Source organism: Sphaerodactylus townsendi, linkage group LG05 (genome assembly GCF_021028975.2).
Source record: "Sphaerodactylus townsendi isolate TG3544 linkage group LG05, MPM_Stown_v2.3, whole genome shotgun sequence".
Lineage (NCBI taxonomy): Eukaryota > Metazoa > Chordata > Lepidosauria > Squamata > Sphaerodactylidae > Sphaerodactylus > Sphaerodactylus townsendi.
This window is the reverse complement of record NC_059429.1, coordinates 9,483,138-9,504,212: the sequence shown is the minus strand read 5'-3', so window position 1 is coordinate 9,504,212 and position 21,075 is coordinate 9,483,138.

Here is a 21,075-nt window from a genome sequence, read left to right as displayed (position 1 = left end):
TCTTTTGATCTCTCTCAGCTCCACCTACCTCCTCGGGTGTTTGTTGTGGGGGAAGGGGAAGGGAAAGGAGTTTGTAAGCCCCTTTGAGTCTCCTGACAGGAGAGAAAGGCGGGATATAAATCCAACTCTTCTTTACTCTTCTTCAAAGTCACTGATTGCTCAAGAAAGCGAGCCCAAACACAGGGCAGGAAAATCCATAGAAGAGAGAACTAAAAACTCTGGTATACAAGCCTAGATCCTATCATGCAGTTTAACAGTAATCAACTACACATTAGGGGCATTGAAGTTTTCAGAAGGAGGGGGCAACGTTTTCAGTTGATTCTCCCTTCTATAGCTTACCTGTTTAAGGACTTTTGAACTGTCTGCATACGTAGCTAGATTCTGTCCATATGTTCTCCCCTGAATTTTGATGCTGTCTGCTTTGAGTCAGTGGCCGAATCCCCACTGGGAAATTCAATCTAGATCAAACCCAGTTTGAAGATAAACTGCACCTTTTAATTGAGGTTTCAACCTCCCCACCGCAGCATGTTTCCAGTGAAGACATCCAGGCCTATCTTGGATTCAAGAAATGCAACATCCCCACTATCATGCGATTGGCTTGGGAGGTCTCTCCTGATTGGCTGTTGTGCCGTGTTGGGGCGGGACCTTTTTTTTTCTCCCGCAAAAACGTGCTCACGTTATGATGTCAGCGCGTCTCCCCCACCCAAGTTTCTGGTTGGTTATCGTCTTCTCGTGCTCTCGCGAGAACAGCACCACGCACACTGATTGGTTGTAAGGCATTTGTGTCACGCTCCACGGCGTGAAAATTTGAACCAGGATTAGACCCCTGATCCTCCCCTCCAAACTGGATCGAAGACGTGTTTTTTTTTGAAAAAGTAGTACTTTCAAGCAGGTTTGGCAAAGACGGGGGATAAGGGGGAGAACGAGCTCCAGAACCGGGATGAATCCTTGTTCGTCGATCAGGCAGTGGGGAGTTCTTCCTGATTCCTTGATATTTCACTTGAGTATCACGCGATTAATTGACTGAGGGGAATCGGCCAATGTCTCCTTCACTTCTGAAGGCTGGCCTTAGCAACTTGTGTGACAGGGTCAGTCTTCCACTCCCAACTGCTCGGAGAATCTCTAATTCCCGTATTCCCCTGCAGCAGTGGCGTAGGAGGTTAAGAGCTCGTGTATCTAATCTGGAGGAACCGGGTTTGATTCCCAGCTCTGCCACCTGAGCTGTGGAGGCTTATCTGGGGAATTCAGATTAGCCTGTACACTCCCACACATGCCAGCTGGGTGACCTTGGGCTAGTCACAGCTTCTCGGAGCTCTCTCAGCCCTACCCACCTCACAGGGTGTTTGTTGTGAGGGGGGAAGGGCAAGGAGATTGTAAACCCCTTTGAGTCTCCTGCAGGAGAGAAAGGGGGGATATAAATCCAAACTCTTCTTCTTCTTCCCGCCTCAATCATCACCCAGAGTGGGTATGTCTCACTACGCTAGGAAAGTATCATGGTAGTTTGGAGACAGTTTTTGTGGTTCAGCTCATCAGACCACCATTATTTCCTCCTGGCCTGCAGTAAAGCTCATGTCGACTACAATATTGCTTCCACAATAAGATTATTCCCAGACTAATCAAACCTCGCACCAGCCGTGTTCATAAAGGGAATACGAGTCTTCAAAGTTACAGAATTGAACGCACTCTCTTCAACGCTTCTGTCTTCTCTCTTATCAAAGTTAATTAATGTCCGGAATGATTTCAAAAAACTTTTTAGCTCAAGTTAATTTTGTGTCTTCAGGACTGTTTGATCCTTTCAGAAACACTGCACATAAAGCAAGTAGCTAGTCAAATGAAGGAAATTTCCTTAACAAACGAGAAAAGAATTGGACCCAACTTTTAACTTTGGTAGATTTGAAATGCTGTTTGTACAACAAAACATGCATATTGTGTCATATCTTAGCTTGTTATATACACTGTGTATTGGCCAATAAAATGCTCAGTTGGAATTTCTGTCCAAAATAATTTTTTCAGGTTTTCCAAGAGCAAGCTAGCAATCTTTTCCCCCAACCCGGGTTGAAGATTTTTTTAATGCAGAGGAACACAATTTCAGCATAGCTTCTTCTTAGAACCATGATGGCGAACCTATGGCACTCCAGATGTTCATGGATTACAATTCCCATCAGCCCCTGCCACCATGGCCACCAAGAACCACCAAGTTTGGTAAAGATTGGATCAGGGGTCCAGTTTTATGGGTCCCCCCTTGTTTCCAATAGAGGAAAAAATGGGGTGTGAAGGAACAGAAAGGAAAAGTAGTGAGCCCAGAACCAAGACCCGTGGCACCTCACCGGCACTTCCTTCCAATCAGATTAAATGCCATTGATGACTCATCTTTGCGTGCAGTTTCCCAACCTGTTCCCTATCCACCTAACTATCCTTGAGTTTAGTCCATAATCCTCCACTTCACTCATCAGAACATCAAGGGCAACCCTGTCGAAAGCGTTCCTGAAATCTAGGTAAATTGTGTCTAAGGCTTTCCCATGATCCAGTAAGCTTGTCATTTGATTAACGGAAACAATGGCCCTTCTGTACAACACAAATAGAACATCTTGCAGACTTTTAAAAAGAACCGTTTCGGCTTTTTGGGGGGTCCCTCCTCCATTTTATCCTTGAACCAACACTGTGAGGTTAGCCTAGGCTAGACTTTCTCAAGCTTTTGACCCTGGAGGAGTCCTTGAACTATTTTTTAAGTCTCAGGGAACCCTAGACCTTGAACCTGGTCCTCGGAACTGAAGGGGTGGAAGTTAGAACTAGATTTTTGTTTGGTCTCTGTTTATACCTGTGATAGCACATTGCCTGAATTTGAAATAATTGTTAAATAAATCACAATCTCATAGAGAACCCCAAGTAACGTCTCAAGTAACCCTAGGGTTCCACAGAACCATGGTTGAGAAACCTGGGTTAGGCTAAGAACAAGTGACCAATCCAATGTCATGGCCCTCTTAATGTCTTAGCCATATCTACTGAATGGGTTAAAATTGAAGCCAAACTTAATGAGTTGGGCATTTCCTTGGAGGACCTGCTAATGTTAGCAGAGCAGGAGGTCTCTGGGGCTATCAAGAAGAGACTTTTTGATAGAGAGTTTCAACAGATGCTAGAGGAAGCTAATAAAACCTGTTCCCCGATCTCTCTGGGAATACCTGTGGATAGATTAATTGTAGCCCGGTACCTTTATCTCCTGGTTGAGGCCCGGTGGCGTAGAGCAATCACCTTAGCTAGGTGTAATGCCCTGCCTTCTTCCTTTAGCCTTGGACGCCACCTTGGAATTCCACATAAGGAAAGGAAATGCCCGTGTGGCATGGGTTCTATGGAAACAGTATCTCATATGCTGTTGAACTGTCCTTTTTATGAGATAGATAGGAAGAAGCACATAATCCCCTTCCTGCATGGAAGTGAAGGCATTGCAGATAAACAGAAGGTTATATATCTTGTAAACAGCCACAACTACGAGCTGATGGAAGCGGTGGCTAAATTTTTAAATGGTGTTATTTTAACTCGTCAGAAGTTGTAAAGGCTGTTATCATCTTGCAGTTTATATGCCATTAAAGGTATTCGAAATCGAAATCGTTACTGAATGATTACAACTTAAGCAGTCCTGGGAATGTTACCCTGTACCAATCTGCCCTTATCTCTGCAGCTGAAGAGGGGAGTGAGGGTGGAAACGGCGGTGTTTTCATCCTAGTTCTCACCAGCTGAGGAATGTATGTGCACGTGAGCGTGAAACAGTACCTTCCCGCTTCAGGGGAGGGAAGGGGGGAGGTTGTGAACCTGACGCATCTTTGCTGGGGGATGTAATGCTTTGCCAGTTTTAATGTACTCCGTTCTGACAATGTTAAGTCCCCAGCTTTCCTACGTTTGCCATCAATGAATGAGAATTCCGCTGTCGAAGTATCGATTCCTTCATTGATCAAGTCTGGGGTTGTGACACCCAGCTTTGCCGAGTGAGATTACACGGCAAGATTGTGATTTGACCCTGGGTCTTCTAGATCCTTGCCTGACACTCTGACCATGTCTGACCTTGCCTGACACTCTGACTTTGCTTTCACTGTTTGCTTTTATTCTTTCTTTCTTTCTTTCTTTCTTTCTTTCTTTCTTTCTTTCTTTCTTTCTTTCTTTCTTTCTTTCTTTCTTTCTTTCTTTCTTTCTTTCTTTCTTTCTTTCTTTCTTTCTTTCTTTCTATCTATCTATCTATCTATCTATCTATCTATCTATCTATCTATCTATCTATCTATCTATCTATCTATCTATCTATCTATCTATCTATCTATCTATCTATCTATCTATCTATCTATCTATCTATCTATCTATCTATCTATCTATCTATCTATCTATCTATCTATCTATCTATCTATCTATCTATTGTTCCACTTATATACCGCCCTCCCCCGGAGGGCTCAGGGCAGTTCACAACATTAATAGCAAACAAGTGGATAAATAAAATACCATACAATGGATAAATAAAATACCATACATTTTAGTCTCATTTAGCTCTGGGTTTTTTTTGGTCTTCCTTTCAAATGTCTGTATGGGTTGGTTGTAAAAATGTACATCGCCACGGACATCTGCTTGGATGGAAACGGGGCCAAAATGCTAGAAAAAGTAAAATCAAGCCCCTATTTTGTGACCCCTGAATTTCATGTCCCCCTCCCCCTGCACACTGTACCACTCCGGCACCAAATGTCGTGCCCCCTTGCCATATCGCCCCTTGAAGCAAAGGAGACGGGCTGCATGCGGTGATTCCTGATTATCTATGATGGGAACAGACGAGCAGGGGTGGAGGGAACTGAAAGAGTGTTTTGATTCAAAGGTCATTGGGAGGGTGAGCAATTATTGGGGTGGGGGGAGAGTTGACCAAGCCTTGGGAAGGGGGCTGGCATTGATCCTGGAGCCTGCTTGGGAAGGTTTGGGCTGCTCAGGCATAAGAGAGGGGTAGGGCAGTTCAAAGCAACCTGGCTTTCCTGAAGATAGTCCAGCACTCTACTACTCGCAGTGGCCCACCAGGTGCCTTTGGGAGCTCACCTGCAGGAGGTGAAAGCAATGGCCTTCTGCTGCTGCTGCTCCTGAGCACCTGGTCTGCTAAGGCCTTTGCAATCTCAGATCAAGGAGGATCAAGATTGGTAGCCATACATTGACTTCTCCTCCATCAATCTGTCCAAGCCCCTTTTAAAGCTATCCAGGTGAGTGGCCATCACCACCTCCTGTGGCAGCATATTCCAAACACCAATCACACGTTGCGTGAAGAAGTGTTTCCTTTTATTAGTCCTAATTCTTCCCCCCAGCATTTTCATTGGATGCCCCTGGTACTAGTATTGTGAGAAAGAGAGAAAAAGTTCTCTCTGTCGACATTTTCTACCCCATGCATAATTTTATAGACTTCAATCATATCCCCCCCCAGACGTCTCCTCTCCAAACTAAAGAGTCCCAAACGCTGCAGCCTCTCATAAGGAAGGTGTTCCAGTTTCTCAATCGTTCTCCATGCCCTTCTCTGGACTTTTTCTATCTCTTCGATATCCTTTTTGAGATGTGGCGACCAGAAGATGCTCCGATCACCTGGCCACCCTTGTCAGAATGGGGTGGTAACTTTGAGGTAAAAATACATCTTTAAAAATAAATGTTTATTTTATATGCTGCACATGCCCCAAAGGACCACCTCCATCCTGAAAACTGAACTGGGTACACCTTAGTCCCAGTTCTAGGATTCGGTATCATTTGAACAAACGATGCCACAGAGTTTGCTACACAACCAAAATCCAGCCAGGATGCATTTGGGGACATGGCAACAGCCCAGTCAGTAGTTCCAGTGCAAGGGTCTGTTAACTCCAGTCAATAATTGAGACTCATGTAGGTATATCAAGGGCTTTATTGAACCGTGTCAGGATCCCAGCGGCAGGAAGCCAAAGCTGGGGACTCTGCCTCCTGTCCCTGGTATATATCAGAGAGCATTTTACTCATTGGCACTCCCCCCTCTCACTTTTCTCAAAACAATTTGCAACAGGCAAGGAAGAGCACGAGAGAGCCTTGTTATGGTATCAGGGCCTGGGAAAGACTCCCCCTTGGTCCCGGGAAATGGGGGATAAGAGGGACGCATGCAGTGGTGGGATCCAAACATTTTAGTAACAGGTTCGATGGTGGTAGGATTCAAACAGTGGCGCCGCCGCACACACACACCTCCAGTCCCTATTGGGCAGGGAGGTTGCTTTAGTAACCCCTTCTCGGCACTCAGAAAAAATTAGTAACCACTTCTAGAGAAGTGGTAAGAACTGGTTGGATCCCACCTCTGGACGTATGCCTGAACCACTAGTTACAAAGCAAAGCAATAACTGGGCCATCCAAACCCCAAACGGTGATAGCAGGCCTGATGTGGTCTTGGGCGAGTAGCAGGAACTGCCAGACTCCGTGGAGCCAGGGTAGATCCTGGGACGCCGAGGGACCAGACCCAGGGGAAATGCACCCTTGTTGGGACATGTCTTCAATCGTACCACATTCTTCATTGCATTTTCCCAACAAAATGTGCCCATTTTCCAACCTGAGCATCAATAAAGCAGCACCATACAGACATATTTTACATTACCATATATACTTGTGTATAAGTCGACCAGAATATAAGTCGAAGCACCTAATTTTACGACAAAAAACTGGGAAAACTTATTGACTCGAGTATAAGTCTAGGGTGGGAAATGCAGCAGCTACTGGTAAATTTCAACAATAAAAATAGATACGGTCAGGTGCTATTTGGGGGTCTCTGCCACCGATCCCGCATCTCACCAATTCCAAGGTCTCTGCCACCGACCTCTCTATCCCGCAGCTTGTCCAGCTCACCCAGGTCGACCGGCTGTCACCCGTTGAGAGCCAGGGGCCAGCCGCTGCCGAGGCAGAGGCAGAGAAAGCGGCTGAAAAGGGAAAGGCAGAGAAGAAGGCAGAGGAGAGCGAAGCAGAGGAGGAGGCTGAGCAAGCGGCTGAAAAGGGGGGAGGCAGAGAAGAAAGCAGAGGAGAGCGAAGCAGAGAAGGAGGCTGAGCAAGCGGCTGAAAGGGGGGAGGCAGAAAAGAAGGCAGAGGAGAGCGAAGCAGAGGCAGAGAAAGCGGCTGAAAGGGAGGAGGCAGAGAAGAAGGCAGGAGAAAGCGAAGACGGGAGAGGGGGAACACCACACAAGAATTAAGTGGGACCCTCAGTCGAGGGGGAGCTTTTTCAGCACAAAAAAATTGCTGAAAAAGTAGACTTATACGCGAGTATATAAGGTATATTAAATGCACTGGGCATCTAAATGTGATTTGCTGCAATAACTGAATTACAGGCACAAACAATACAAACAAATCTTCAGAATAGTGAAGAAACTGAGAACCAAAACTACTGATGAAAAAATAAATGAATGCTTTAGGCTGTGAAATAGATAGGATTGCCAATCTCCAGGTGAAGCCTGGAGAGCTCCCAGAATTACAATTCAGCTTTGGGCTTTCGAAATATGTTGAGGCCCTGCCCCTCCCCAGGCTCTAGCTCCAAATCTTCAGGAACCTCCTGCCCCAGAGGTGGCAACCATATAATCTGGGAGACTATGAAAAACTGACTCCCCCAGAACATGTAAAAAGGAGGAAGTCACTGTGACCATATTTGGAGGAGTGGGGCTCCCCTGGCGGGTCATGGGGATTGTCGGGTTCACTCCATCGATGGATGTATTCACAACAATACTGATACCAGCAAAGCAGAAGTTGCTGTTGCCAAGAATGGAGAAGAATGCCTTGTTAAGAGCCTGGGAGGAGGAGGAGGAGGAGGAGAGGAGGAGGAGGAGGAGGAGGAGGAGAGTTGGATTTATATCCTCCCTTTCTCTCCTGTAAGGAGACTCAAAGGGGCTTACAAACTCCTTTCCCTCCCCCTCCCCACAACAAACACCCTCTGAGGTAGGTGGGGCTGAGAGAGCTCCGAAAAGCTGTGACTAGCCCAAGGTCACCCAGCTGGCATGTGCTGGAGTGCACAAGCTAATCTTGTTCACCGGATAAGCTTCCACAGCTCAAGCGCCAGAGCGGGGAATCAAACCTGGTTCTCCAGATTAGAGTGCACCTGCTCTTAACCACGACACCACGGGGGCAGAGAGATCAGGGCAACCATCTTTGGAAAATCCCCAGACAGCTGTGTGCAATCATCATCATCATCATCATCATCATCATCATCATCATCATCATCATCATCATCATCATCATCATCATCATCATCATCATCAAGTCCTACTGTTTCCTTTTTCAAAAAGCTTGCTTTTTTGACATATTCCTTTTAGAATATGGAGTGATACTCAGCATGTTATGGCTATACTGTACTCTTATTATTTTCATGCCCCTAATTTCAATTGAAAAAAAAAACCACACGTTTCTAGATCTTTGGTTTTCTATTCAACCAGGATGAATGCTTCAGGGTTTGCACCTCTCTTTCATGGGAACTTGCCCACTCAATTTTGTACAGACCAGGAAAAAGAGCCCCTGTTTTAAAGATGATAGTGGGCAAAATGCAACTTCTTCGTCTACAGTCTGACTAGGATGAAATTCAGAGACAGCCTGTCAGGGATACAATCCAGTGCCTGTACAGCAGCTAGAACATTTATCCTGGATAAAATTAGAAAATGAGGATATAATTGATCAGGCTGCATTCTCATCCAATATGTATATAATTCTTCTTTTAAAGAAACAATGGAGTCATTCCCATTTACCGGTAAGTGAAATATGTGCCTTTTGTAGAATCATAGAGTTGGCAGACACCACCAGGGCCAACCAGTCCAACCAATTATAAATATGAAAATACCACCAGTCCTACTGCTACAATCACAGACACACATACAAAAAAATATTGTGCTGAGCTAAACCATCCTAATCATAGTAGTACCAAACAGTACCATCCATAGTAGTACCATCCAGTAGTACCATCCAGTAGTACCCCTGCCATCCAGCCTCTGTTTAAAAATCTCCAAAAAAGGAGACTCCACCACTCTCCGAGGCAGGGAATTCCACGGTTGAACCGTCCTGACTGTCAGGAAGTTCTTCCTGAGGTTTAGGTGGAATCCCTTTTCCTGCACCTTGAATCCATTACTCCTTTCTGGAGCAACAGAAAACAAGCTTGCTCCTTCTACAACATGTCGTCCCTTCAAATATTTAAACGTGACAGTCATGTCACTCACTCCTTAACGTTCTCTTCTCCAGACTCAACATAGGTGGCTTATACATAGGCAGACTAAACACAGGCAGAGTATTTCACTGTTGAACAGCCCTTATCAAAATTATAGAAAGATAAGAAGTGTGTGTGTGTGTAGTGGACAGCAATAATATACATGGAAAAGACTTACTATACTCAGACTCTGGCTGCAGAAATCCAACCGACACTACAACAGTGGCGAAGCCACCAGGGGACAGGGGGTGTGCTACGCACCGGGCACACCGATTCTGGTCACATGGGGGGCAGAAATATCCTGGCGGCCCCCCGGCGGTGCCCCCGCCCCCTTCCGCGGCACCCCTGCCCCCCCACAGCACACACACCCATGGCGCATCCCCCCATTTACTTTTAGGAATGGAACATTCCAGAGAAGAAGCCTGCCTGCATTGCCTGGGCCTGGTGGGAACTACATTTCCCAGGGGCTCCTGGGAAATGTAGTTCCCACTAGGCCCAGGCAATGCAGGCAAGCTTCTTTGGCCTGCACCTTTCCTAAAAGTAAGTGGGATGGGGCGGGGTGGGGCGGGGGATCCGTGGGGGGCCGCAGGGGGTGGGGAGGGCCACAGGGGGGTGAGGGGGCTGCGGGGGGGGGGAAGCCAGAGTGTGCACCGGGCACACTGTGGCCTAGCTACGCCTCTGCACTGCAATTAGACCCAAAATGCTCTGTCAGTATTTAGCAACTTTTCAGTGTAAAAAAAAGTGCAACCACAATCAATATGCAATACAATAGAAACAAGAACAAAACAAGATGACAAATAAACACACATGTTCAAGCACAGGGAAGTCCTTATAATCAGAGAAACACAATAAGATCAATAAAATTTACACAATAAATGTGTAATCTCAAATCAGAACATGCTGGGGCAAATCTCACGTTCAAGGTGAAGGCAGGTAAGTCACAGGTAAACAGATGGGAAATTATGAAATTCCCTACCTCTCGCCCTCCTCCCCGAGTGGGCGGGCCACAACCAGATGACGGGCCCCCTTTCCTTTCCCTCCCCAAGGTGGGTGGACCATGACCAGATGATGGCGTTCCTCCCTCTCCCCCCAGGATGGGTGGGCCACGACCAGATGATGGGACCCCTTCCCTACCCCTTCCCCCGAGTGGGTGGGCCACAGCCAAATGACATGCCCCCTCCCATTTGGCTGCCAAGCAGCTTTGTCAGCAATATAGTTGATTTGAGAGCTTGCCAGATGACACGCCCCCTCCCAGTGGGATAACAGAATCAAGCCAAATTGCTATGAATATATTGTACAAAATACCAAAAAAAGTCAGTCAGCAACTGCGTTTTGAATACACACATACAAACATGATTTCATATAACATCAATGTTGAAATGACATCAATATTTTAAAAAAACACACAGGTATAACATTATAAATAAACGATGGAATAAATATGCTAGAATAAATATAACAAGTGGCTACAAAATCTATGAAATAATAGGTAACGTTATTACGAATTACAAATATAAACCATGATATAAGATTTGAAAAGTCAGACAAAAATTAAGAATCATTATACTCACTATATTACACGTCTTGTAACTGTTCCCAATGAGTGACGTGCTAAGCATCAACATGTCTTCTTGTAAATTGTATGAAACTGTATGCTAATACCTAGTTGTTACACACACGCACGCACGCACACACGCACACACACACACACGGTTAATGAATTGCAGCTGGCTGGTTTGTAACAGGATATAATTTAAAACAGCTGTAGCCTTGTATTCTATTGACAAGTGCTGTTTCTTTTATTTTCACGTTCTGCAAATACTCGCACCTGTGGAGACACGTCTATCTAAAGATTCTTGAAGAGGAACAATTATATATTATACAATACATTCAGTCATAAATAACTGCTGTAGTCTATTTCATGGTTAAGACCTTGGGGCTGTCCCCACTACAGAAGGGAGCTAAGGTCGACTCGGTTCCCTTCAGTGGAGGGCGATTCCAGGCTGTCTGCACAGCAACTGAGTTGGCCCCCTGGAACCGAGCTAAGTGGGCGGGATCATCTTGGTGCCTGTTTCGCTCCTCGATTGTGATTGATGCTTGTGTTACCGCGTGAAACGGGAGTGTTCTTTTTTTTACAGTTTACAGTTACATGCACTTTCTGCCCACCACGACTCTCCCAGTTCTGCACATGCCACAAAAGCGGCTCGTGTTTGGTTGAACGGATGAGGTGTCGTTTCGATGCTTCCCCACTTCGAAGCTTTGAAGCGGTATCGACCTTGTTCCGGCAGAAAAGTGTAGTTCATAACTGTGACAAGGATGTCGCAGTTCTGAGGGGGGAGGGGGAACTGAGACAAAACAATGTTGAGCTCGGTGGCAGTGGGGATTCACTGAGGCGAACCTAGGTAGAAACTAGTTCAACTCTGTCAGTGGGGAAAGCCCCTTAGAAGAAGAAGAAGAAAAAGAGTTGGATTTATATCCCCCCTTTCTTTCCTATAAGGAGACTCAAAGGGGCTTACAATCTCCTTGCCCTTCCTCCCTCACAACAAACACCCTGTGAGGTGGGTGGGGCTGAGAGAGCTCCGTAGAGCTGTGACTAGCCCAAGGTCACCCAGCTGGCGTGTGTGGGAGTGCACAGGCTAATCTGAATTCCCCAGATATGCTTCCACAGCTCAAGAGGCAGAGTGGGGAATCAAACCTGGTCCCTCCAGATTAGAGCACACCTGCTCTTAACCACTACACCACTGCCGCTCCATCAGCGGGATATAATACCAAAGTGTGTGCCATCCAAAGCACCCATTTTCTCCAAGTGAAGTGATCTCTGTAGTCTGAATATAAGATCTCCAGAAACCATCTGGAGGTATATCAGGGGACAAACCTGCTTCCAAGCATTGCTGAGGCTGTTGTCCAGCAGTTGTGTATTGTTGCCCAACAGTTGTGGAACACATCCCATTGTTTAAGCTATTTTAGGGGAATAAGCTACTGTGAAGGTAGTGTCCCTATACTGCTGTGGACCGGTCAATATGCGTTAATTACTGACGAAGTGGAATTCATGATCTGTGAAACAGAAAATCACCAGGATTCCTGTCTATTGCCAATTACCCGCCGCCGCTCTGGGGCATGGTGGGATCAGAAGTGTGTCGGGGCAAGAAATCTTGTACCGACTTGCTTCCTCTTTGTGGCGCACCGAGAGAGTGTTACAACGGAGCAACGAATTAAAATAGATAAGCTCAAAGAAGCTCAAGCCGATACAGAATAAAATCAGAGATCTTTGTTCGGCCAACTGCGGGCAAAGGCAATAATCAGGGGAGCCCCACTTAAAATGGCGGTGTGTTCTCACTTTTATAGTATTAATGACAAGTTACATCCAAATGGCAGCAGAGAATACACCCCCAAATGCCCACATCATCAATCAATCACACAAAAGGTGGAGATTTTTCCTGTTCCCACAGCCCTTTTGTTGGCACAGGGTAAGAGTAAGCTAATAAGCTTGAGCCGACGAGGAATAATTAAATAAATAATTTTTATTCCAACCCTCAGAGGGTCTGTTTTAGAATCAGAGGAGTCGCGCTGAGTATACAAAAGTCACAGTTCTTATAGGATAAAGACAGCTGATGCATCATAACTGTTGCAAAGCCAAACCCTGTCAATTCATGACGTTTCAATATTCCCATCATTGTTAATCATGGCGATACATTGTTAAATAGCATTCTTAAGAATATAGTTTCTCACGTGGCTTGACTCTCTTTCTTTGCTTTAATTCTGCTTGGTCAGTTATTTTCCTCTACACACACACTTTCTCAGCTCATTGCTAAGTGAAAGTATCTTTCCTTTGGAATGTGGGAAGAGACAACAGGGGCTGTTTTGGAAAGCAAAGTACCTTTTGCTATTTCTGAGCCATAATTCTTAATACTAAAATGTCTTCAAGAAAACTTGCTTAAGTTACATATAAGTATACTTTAGTTGAAATGTTTATTTAAATGCTTTATTTCTATTTTCTGGCTCTGTGCTTTAGATATGTTTTAGTTGAAGACATTATTTTCATGAGCTTTGCCTTTTCATACAAGCATAAGATGTATCTTTTTCTGGAATGTAGGAACATTGAATGCTTTTTCTTAACAAAGACACTTTTTCATGATTCTGTGAAATGACTTTGAGCTGTGTTTCTGCCAGAATCTTTTTCTCTCCATTATTTTCCTAAATAATGGGGAGAAGGAAGAAATAACCTTCTGGTAAATCTAAAATCATTTCCTTTTTCTCTTTCTCTCACTTTCTACCACTTTCTATTTCCTTCTTACTTTCACTCCTTTCCTTCTGCGCTTACACTTTGGGGTTGTCCAAGATCCCCATTGGAAGATGTCAGTATATGAATCAAAAACCCTTGTTTCTCTTATCATGTATGTTTCAAGTTGCTTTATGTTTTAGACACAGAGCCTGAACTTTCCCATAGGCCTTCCTATTGTCTCAGGAAAGCAAAGGGCAACTTTAAGGTATCTTTTGGGTACAACAGGATCTTGCACATTTTGTATAACTGTGAACAAAGGGGCATTTTTGGAGTTTATGTGCTAAGCTAGCAATAGTAAAAGAATAGGTTTAAGGCCTGCATGATTTCTTTGGTCAGCAGCTTCTATGGTTGCCGTCTCTCCATTATAGGAAAAATAATGGAGGGAAAGAAGAAATAACCTTTCTTGTTGAATCCAAAACCCTTTTCTCTGTCTCTCTCTAACTTTCTACCACTTGCTCTGACTTTCTCTTTCTTCTGCGCCTTCAAGAGGAGGCGGGTCGGGGCAAGATTTTTGTCCCGACGCACTCCCTCTTGACCTGCGTGTGCTCCTCACTTTCTGCAGAGAAAGCGAGAGCACTTCTGGTGCGACTTTTCATGCCAGAAAGCGGGGGAGGGCGGGTAACAGCCTGCAGTTTGTAATCGGCCTATATGGGTAAGCCTGGAACTTTATGAATGTATGAACCTGTTGCTATACTTTTGTATCCTGACTTGGAAAAATGCACTTTGCTGTTGGTTGTTTGTTTGCTTGCATGTTTGTTTGTTTGTTTGTTTGTTTATTAGATTTAATATACCGCCCTATCCCCAAAGGGCTCAGGGCGGTGAACAATATAAAATATTATATAAAAACATATATACAATTTAAAACAGTTACATTCTAAAACCATGTCCCACGAACCCATATACAACCCTCCCCAGAAAGGAATAATGGGTCCCGATGATATTAGGGACCCCTGTAATTGGGGGGGGGGGGAGGCAGAGGCAGAGGCAGGATTCCTGTCTATTGTTCCTAGGATCTTGTTTGCTATCCAATGTATGGACTTATAATGTGCATGTATAACACTCGGACCTATATGCTTTGCACTACAGATGTTTATATGGCTGTTCTGTTAATATCTAACAATACGTAATTGGCTAAGGGTTCGAACGAACCGATAACAAACCCTTAGCCAATTACTGGGACAAAAGCCCTGTGCATCCTGCACTCCGATTGGCCATTGCTGCCAATTACTGGGACAAAAGCCCTGTGCATCCTGCACTCCCATTGGCCATTGCTGCCAATTACTGGGACAGAAGCCCTGTGCATCCTGCACTCCCATTGGCCATTGCTGCCAATTACTGGGACAGAAGCCCTGTGCATCCTGCACTCCCATTGGCCATTGCTGCCAATTACTGGGACAGAAGCCCTGTGCATCCTGCACTCCCATTGGCCATTGCTGCCAATTACTGGGACAGAAGCCCTGTGCATCCTGCACTCCCATTGGCCATTGCTGCCAATTACTGGGACAGAAGCCCTGTGCATCCTGCACTCCCATTGGCCATTGCTGCCAATTACTGGGACAGAGGCCCTGTGCATCCTCCACTCCCATTGGCCATTGCTGCCAATTACTGGGACAAAAGCCCTGTGCATCCTCCACTCCCATTGGCCATTGCTGCCTGCAGAGCAATTGACCAAGGCCACCCGGTCTGCCCCTCCCTCCCTCCCTCCCTCCCTCCCTCCATCCCTCCAGTCCAGCCAGACGGTTCAGGGCCCAGCAGGAGCCTGTGCACTCCCACAAATGCCAGCTGGGTGACCTTGGGCTAATCACAGTTCTTCTGAGCTCTCTCAGCCCCACCCACCTCCCAGAGTGCTTGTTGTGGTGGGGGGAAGGGAAAGGAGTTTGTAAACCCCTTTGAGTCTCCTTATAGGAGAGAAATGGGGGGGGGATATAAATCCAACTCTTCTTCTTCTTGATGTTCTACTCTTTCCCAAACCCCACCCTCTTCAGGGTCTGCCTCCAAATCTTCAGTAATTTCCCAATCCTAAGTGGGCAACCTAGCTTCTAGAAAGAAGGTCCCTTCGTTTTCCTTCCCTACAGCCTGCCAGATTGCCTGTGCTGCCCTCCATTTGTTGACCAAAGCAACGAATGGTCAACTTGTTGCCTGTGCAGCCAGCCAAAGAGACATTTCACTCCTTGGTAGTCAGTCAAGATGGCTCTGGAGTCTGCAACCTGCGCCTCTCCAGATGTTCATGAACTACAATTGTAGTTATTGTTGTTGTTGTTGTTATCATTATTATTATTGATTGATTGATTTGATTTGATTTGATTTGATTTGATTTGATTTGATTTGATTTGATTTGATTTGATTTGATTTAGTATACCGCCCCATCCCCGAAGGGCTCTGGGCAGTGTACAACATAAAATAGTATATATAAAGTCAGCATGTATACAATTTCCATAAAAACACTTAAAACAATCATTGTTTCCAAAAAGGCGTCACACGAAAGCCTTACTTAAACTCAAACTTAAACTTAACCCTCCTATAAAGGAGGGGGGGAGGTAATGGGTCCTGATGACATTGAGGATCCAGAGAATAATGGGGACTCCCTACTGCTGGTCTCTCCAAAGGCCCGTGGAACAATTCCAGTCTTGGCTATGGGCTCTGCGGACTCTCTGCTAAGAACCTCCGTGAGGGCCCTGACAGCTGGAGGGAGAGTGTGCCACCAGGCAGGCCAGAGCCGTAGTGCTGCCCTGGGTCTGCAGTGGGAGGCCAGCTGTACGATCATTGAGGGGCCGGGGATCTCCAGTAAGTTGGCCTCTGCCGAACGGAGAGGTCGAACCGGGACATATGGGGTAATGCGGTCCCGAAGGTACGAGGGTTCCAGGCCGCGTAAGGCCTTAAAGGTTAAAACCCACACCTTGAAGATGATTCGGAATTCAACTGGGAGCCAATGTAGGTGGCGCAACACAGGTTGTATATGGTCTCGGAATATGGTCCCCTGTGAGCAAATGGGCCGCCGCATGCTGGACCAGTTTCAGTTTCTGGATCAAACGCAAGGGAAGGCCCGCGTAGAGCAAGTTACAATAGTTCATGAACATCTGGAGAGCCGCAGGTTGCAGCCCCCTGCTAGCGGTTCAAAAGAGTTTTTCCTTTAGCTGTCGCAGCCTGCTAAACAACCAGTCAGGATTAGACCTCATCTTCAGCTCCTCTCGCCAAAGTGCCGCTGTTGAGCCCCATTCCGTGGCTGGCTGCCTTCCCCAAGCGGCAGCAACGGACATTTCACGACGTGTAAACAGCTCAGCCAGTGACTGCAAGAGTATGACTGGGTGACAGCCTTTTAAAAAAAAATTTAATAAGACGGTTGGCTGGCCTGACACCAGTTCTTTCGTCTCCCAACGGCATCTGAGTCAGCTGCTCAGGCGATCAAACTTTTTCTTTTCCCTTCCAGAAGAAGAAGGAGAAGAAGAGAAAGGTGCAAGTTAAATTAGCTCTGAGGCTCCTTGTTTTGGGAACCTGGGCTGATGAGCATAGCTAATTAAGAAAGGGACACCTGCCAAATTGTCTCTCCCTCCCTACCTTCCCCGCACCTTGCAGTAAGGGTTGTCACTCATCCCTCCATTCGTCACCAACCCACAATTGGTTACCTGTTGAATCACCTCAAAAGCAGGCTCCCTGGAAACAGGCACGGGAAGAACCGGCTCGTTCGTCTTTCTTTTCCAAAAGTTGCTGGCTAGACACTGTTAAGTGAAATTTGCAGAGGCTCAGAGACCCTTTCCTGTCTGAAATATCCTAGATCAGGGTGTTACCCACTGCCAGGGGTCACTAGAAAGTGATTTCAGAGTGATTTCAGCTTTGTCAGCAGTGCATGGATGCAGAGGCAGGCTGCCTTCAGAGCAGAGGTTCTTTATTGTGATTTCAAGCTCTTTCCAGGCCAGACTGCCCACTGCAGAACGAAACACAGCCCTTTTTATGCAGTTTTTCACCCAATCAGAGGGGAAGGGCAACTTCGCCATATGTAATACACCTAAAAACAAAGAGGAGTGGTGTCAGTCTTTTGTTTTGCTGATGGGATTAAGTCCCAGAAGAAAAAAGGCTTAAGCCAATGAACTTTGAGATCCTAGGAAGTGGAAAATTCAATAGTCCAATGGGTCTTGAGATCCTCTTCAGTGAAAATTCAAATAGTCCAATGGGAAGTAAGGTGATGTCTTCCAAACGGCCGAGGCACTCCTTGTAAGTCCAAGTCTTTTGTTGGTGTTGACAAACTTATCAGATTGTAAGGAGGAGTTGTCCTTACTTTGCATTTTCTGATCTACTTCCTTGTTACCTAGCTAAAATAAACTATTTTCAGGGAAATTGAGCTATGGATTGAAAGATAGCTTTAGTGATAGACAAGAAGTTCGGGACTAGAATATTTCTTCTACTTTTATTGTATTATTAGAAGAAGCCTCTTAGGGCTTCTTCTATTAATACAATAAAGTAAGAAGAATATTTCTAATCCATTTCTCTTCTTGTCTATCACTTAAAGTAACTCTATAGAATCCCTTAACCATATAACAAAGAACCTGCAATACAGTACAAGCCCAGATAAACATATAAGCAAGGGTATCCTAAATTAACAGTAACAAAACCTTAAATCAACTGGAGAACTTAGCCAAAGTATAATCCTAAACATTTGGCAAATAATAAATCCAACACTGAGGGACTTACATTGAACCTTAAAAGGGACAAAGGCAAGAAGGAAACCATGTGAAATTTCAGCACATTTGTATATACAGGTTCTTTCCAGGACTTGTGGAGGCTTTTGAACAACACTGGTCTCTTTGCTCTGATCCTTAGCCAGTGTAGTTCGGTGGCAGGCACAGGAAAATATGTTTCCTATTTTCCTGGTGGTAACAAGGGTCCCCAGCCTTCTTGAGTTTGTGAGCACCTTTGGAATTCTAAGACAGCGTGATGGCTGCCGCCACAAAATGGCCGCTACCGCTTTCCTTCGGTGTACAGTGAAGATCCTTGTGCTATTGTGGCAAAAAATGGTGCCTGGAGACAACTCCTTCACCAGGTGCCCCCCGTGCCCCCCCACCCAGGGACGGGGATCAGGGGTGGGGCCATGCCCCCAGGCTTCCTACAGCCCGGCTTCTGCCCTACCCAGAGCCTGGGGAGAGCAGGAGCCGAGCCAGCGTCTAGGGACATGCTTTTAAAAGCACGAAGCCCTGGGGGTGGGGCTCAGGGATGGGACCATGCCCCCAAGCCCCATCCTCCCAGGGAGCCATACCCCCGCCGGTGGATCCCAAACATTTTAGTAACAGGTTCCCATGGTGGTGGAATTCAAACTGTGGGCGAGCCAATGGGGCTGGGTGGGGCAAGACGGGGGCGTGGCCGGGCATTCCAGGGGTGGGATTCCTGGGCGGGTTGTGGGCAAGGACGCAGCCGCTGGCCAACGGGTCCTGGGTGGGAAACGAATGCATGCAGGCGCAGGCTGCCACGCACGCCGGTGCACCTCCTCCTGCTAGACTGCTTCGTTCTGGCGCCATTGCTGAGAGGGAGGCTTAACTGAGGCAAAACCACGTGGCAAAATCACCCATTAGTAACCCTCTCGCACAACACACAAATAATTAGTAACCTACTCTCGGGAACCTGTGAGAACCTGCTGGATCCCACCTCTGCCCCAAGTCCATGCTTTCAAAAGCACGTCCCTGGAGGCTGGCGGCTGCTCTCCCAAAGGCCTGGGGAGGGCAGAGCTGGCTGGCAGGGAGGCCGGGAGGGGGGCGAGCCGGGGTGCCGCAGCAGGGGAGGGGGGCATGCCAGTTCATCATATGGAGCGGGTGTCCATTGCCCCCCATCGCACCGGAAAGGCGCGGTGCCCGACGCGGGTACGGCCCTGCTGACACATTCTCAGGAGCAACCTACACTCTGTGCACTGCCACGAGAGAGAGGCCTGTTCTACCCAGGCCAGAAGCCACCACGGCCCGTTTGTTTTCTTTGACAGTACAAAGTCTTGATATGCTTCTCTGCACCAAGGTGGGGGCAGGGGGGGAACATGATGCCAGGCAGGGGAACACGTTTGCGGCAGAAGGCAGCTGGCGTCTCACCATACGGAGAAACACAGAGCGGCGGGAACAGAAGCTATTCTGGTACAGAGCTGGGCAGGCATTTGTTCACCTTTGCCGGCGCAACAGGCGGCCCCCAGCCAGAGATATTTACACCGGGAGAGCAGGTGAAGGGTTTGCAACACGGGGAGGGGTGGCAATCACGCGAAGAGGCTAAAATTAATATGCTGCCTAAAGTTAATTCCCATCACAAGCCAATTGGAAGTGGATGATGAATTGTGCCGCTGAGCCGGCAGCATCAGCGGCTGTGATTATGTAGTCTTGAAGAACGGAAGACCCCAAGCAGAGGGGTGTCTCGCAATGCACGTAAAGCAGCAGCTTCAAAAGAGAGAGAGAGTTAAACCTTCCACCGCTAGATGTAAAACTCCCCAGCGCACCTGTTTTTCACACAGCTGGCCTTGAAAGCGGAAGATCAATAAGGCGAGGCGCTAGCTGCAGGAATCTCTCTGCTGGCTCCCTTTAGCTGTCAAATCTGCCGGGGAGGGAGATTAACGAAATCCACTATCTCGGGCGCGGATTGAAAAGAGCAGAAAGCGTACAGGTGCGCTGATGGACTAAATTATAAGCAAACCCGATCGATGGCTCAATTGACAGAGACGCTGACATGATATCCCTTTGCAGGATTGGCAAATGAAGCCGGCGCTAGATTACAGGCTCCCTGCTGGGTTAGCTGAGTCTCCTCAATGCATATTTTATTCTGGCATTGTGGATCAGTGGTACGGCACATGTTCCAGGTCTGGCCAATCTACCCTGTTTCCTTAAAAAATCCTGAGAGCGACTGATGTGCTTCTCTCCTCCACTGTATCCTCACAACAAACCCTTTAAGGTAGGTTAGGCAGAGAGACAGTGACCCGTTCCGCAGAAATCCCCGAAAACATTTCTAAAACGTGTTCAATCCTACCCACTCTACTATCAGCAGAGTTTAAAGCGGAGCTACTCTGGTAAGATGAGAAGGTTTAGCAGTTAGGACCTGGTGTTTCTTCAGAATTTCATCAGCTCTGTCAGCATGGCCAATTGGCCATGCTGGTAGGGGCTGATGGGAATTGTAGTTCCTGAACATCTGGAGAGCCGCAGGTTCCCTACCCCTGGTCTAGTAGTTTTCTTGCACTCACTGCAACCTTCTAGTACACTTGGAAAAGAATACTCCCCATGATGTTCTTTCCATAGGAAGGTTTTACTTTAGCAGTTGCAAGGTTACACAAGTCTATTCCATACAAGACTAAAGCTATACAGAACTCTTCAGCTAGAACAAAGTTCAACGCACACTCTGAACTTAACTCTATCTCTCTCTCTACTTAGCATAGCACATACAAAGCATACATCCAACAGTATACTTTCCCCCGCCTAGGCCACAGCCTCTCATTGGTCTAGAGTTACAGTTGAACTCACCAATCATGTTAAAGGTTTAATGTTGCTACTTCGTACCCCTAGACTGATTGTCTCCGGCCTCTGGGGTTGGCAAACTTCTGCTAACTTAGAAGATGACCCTTCTGTGAACCTTTATTCTTTTTATATATATCACGACA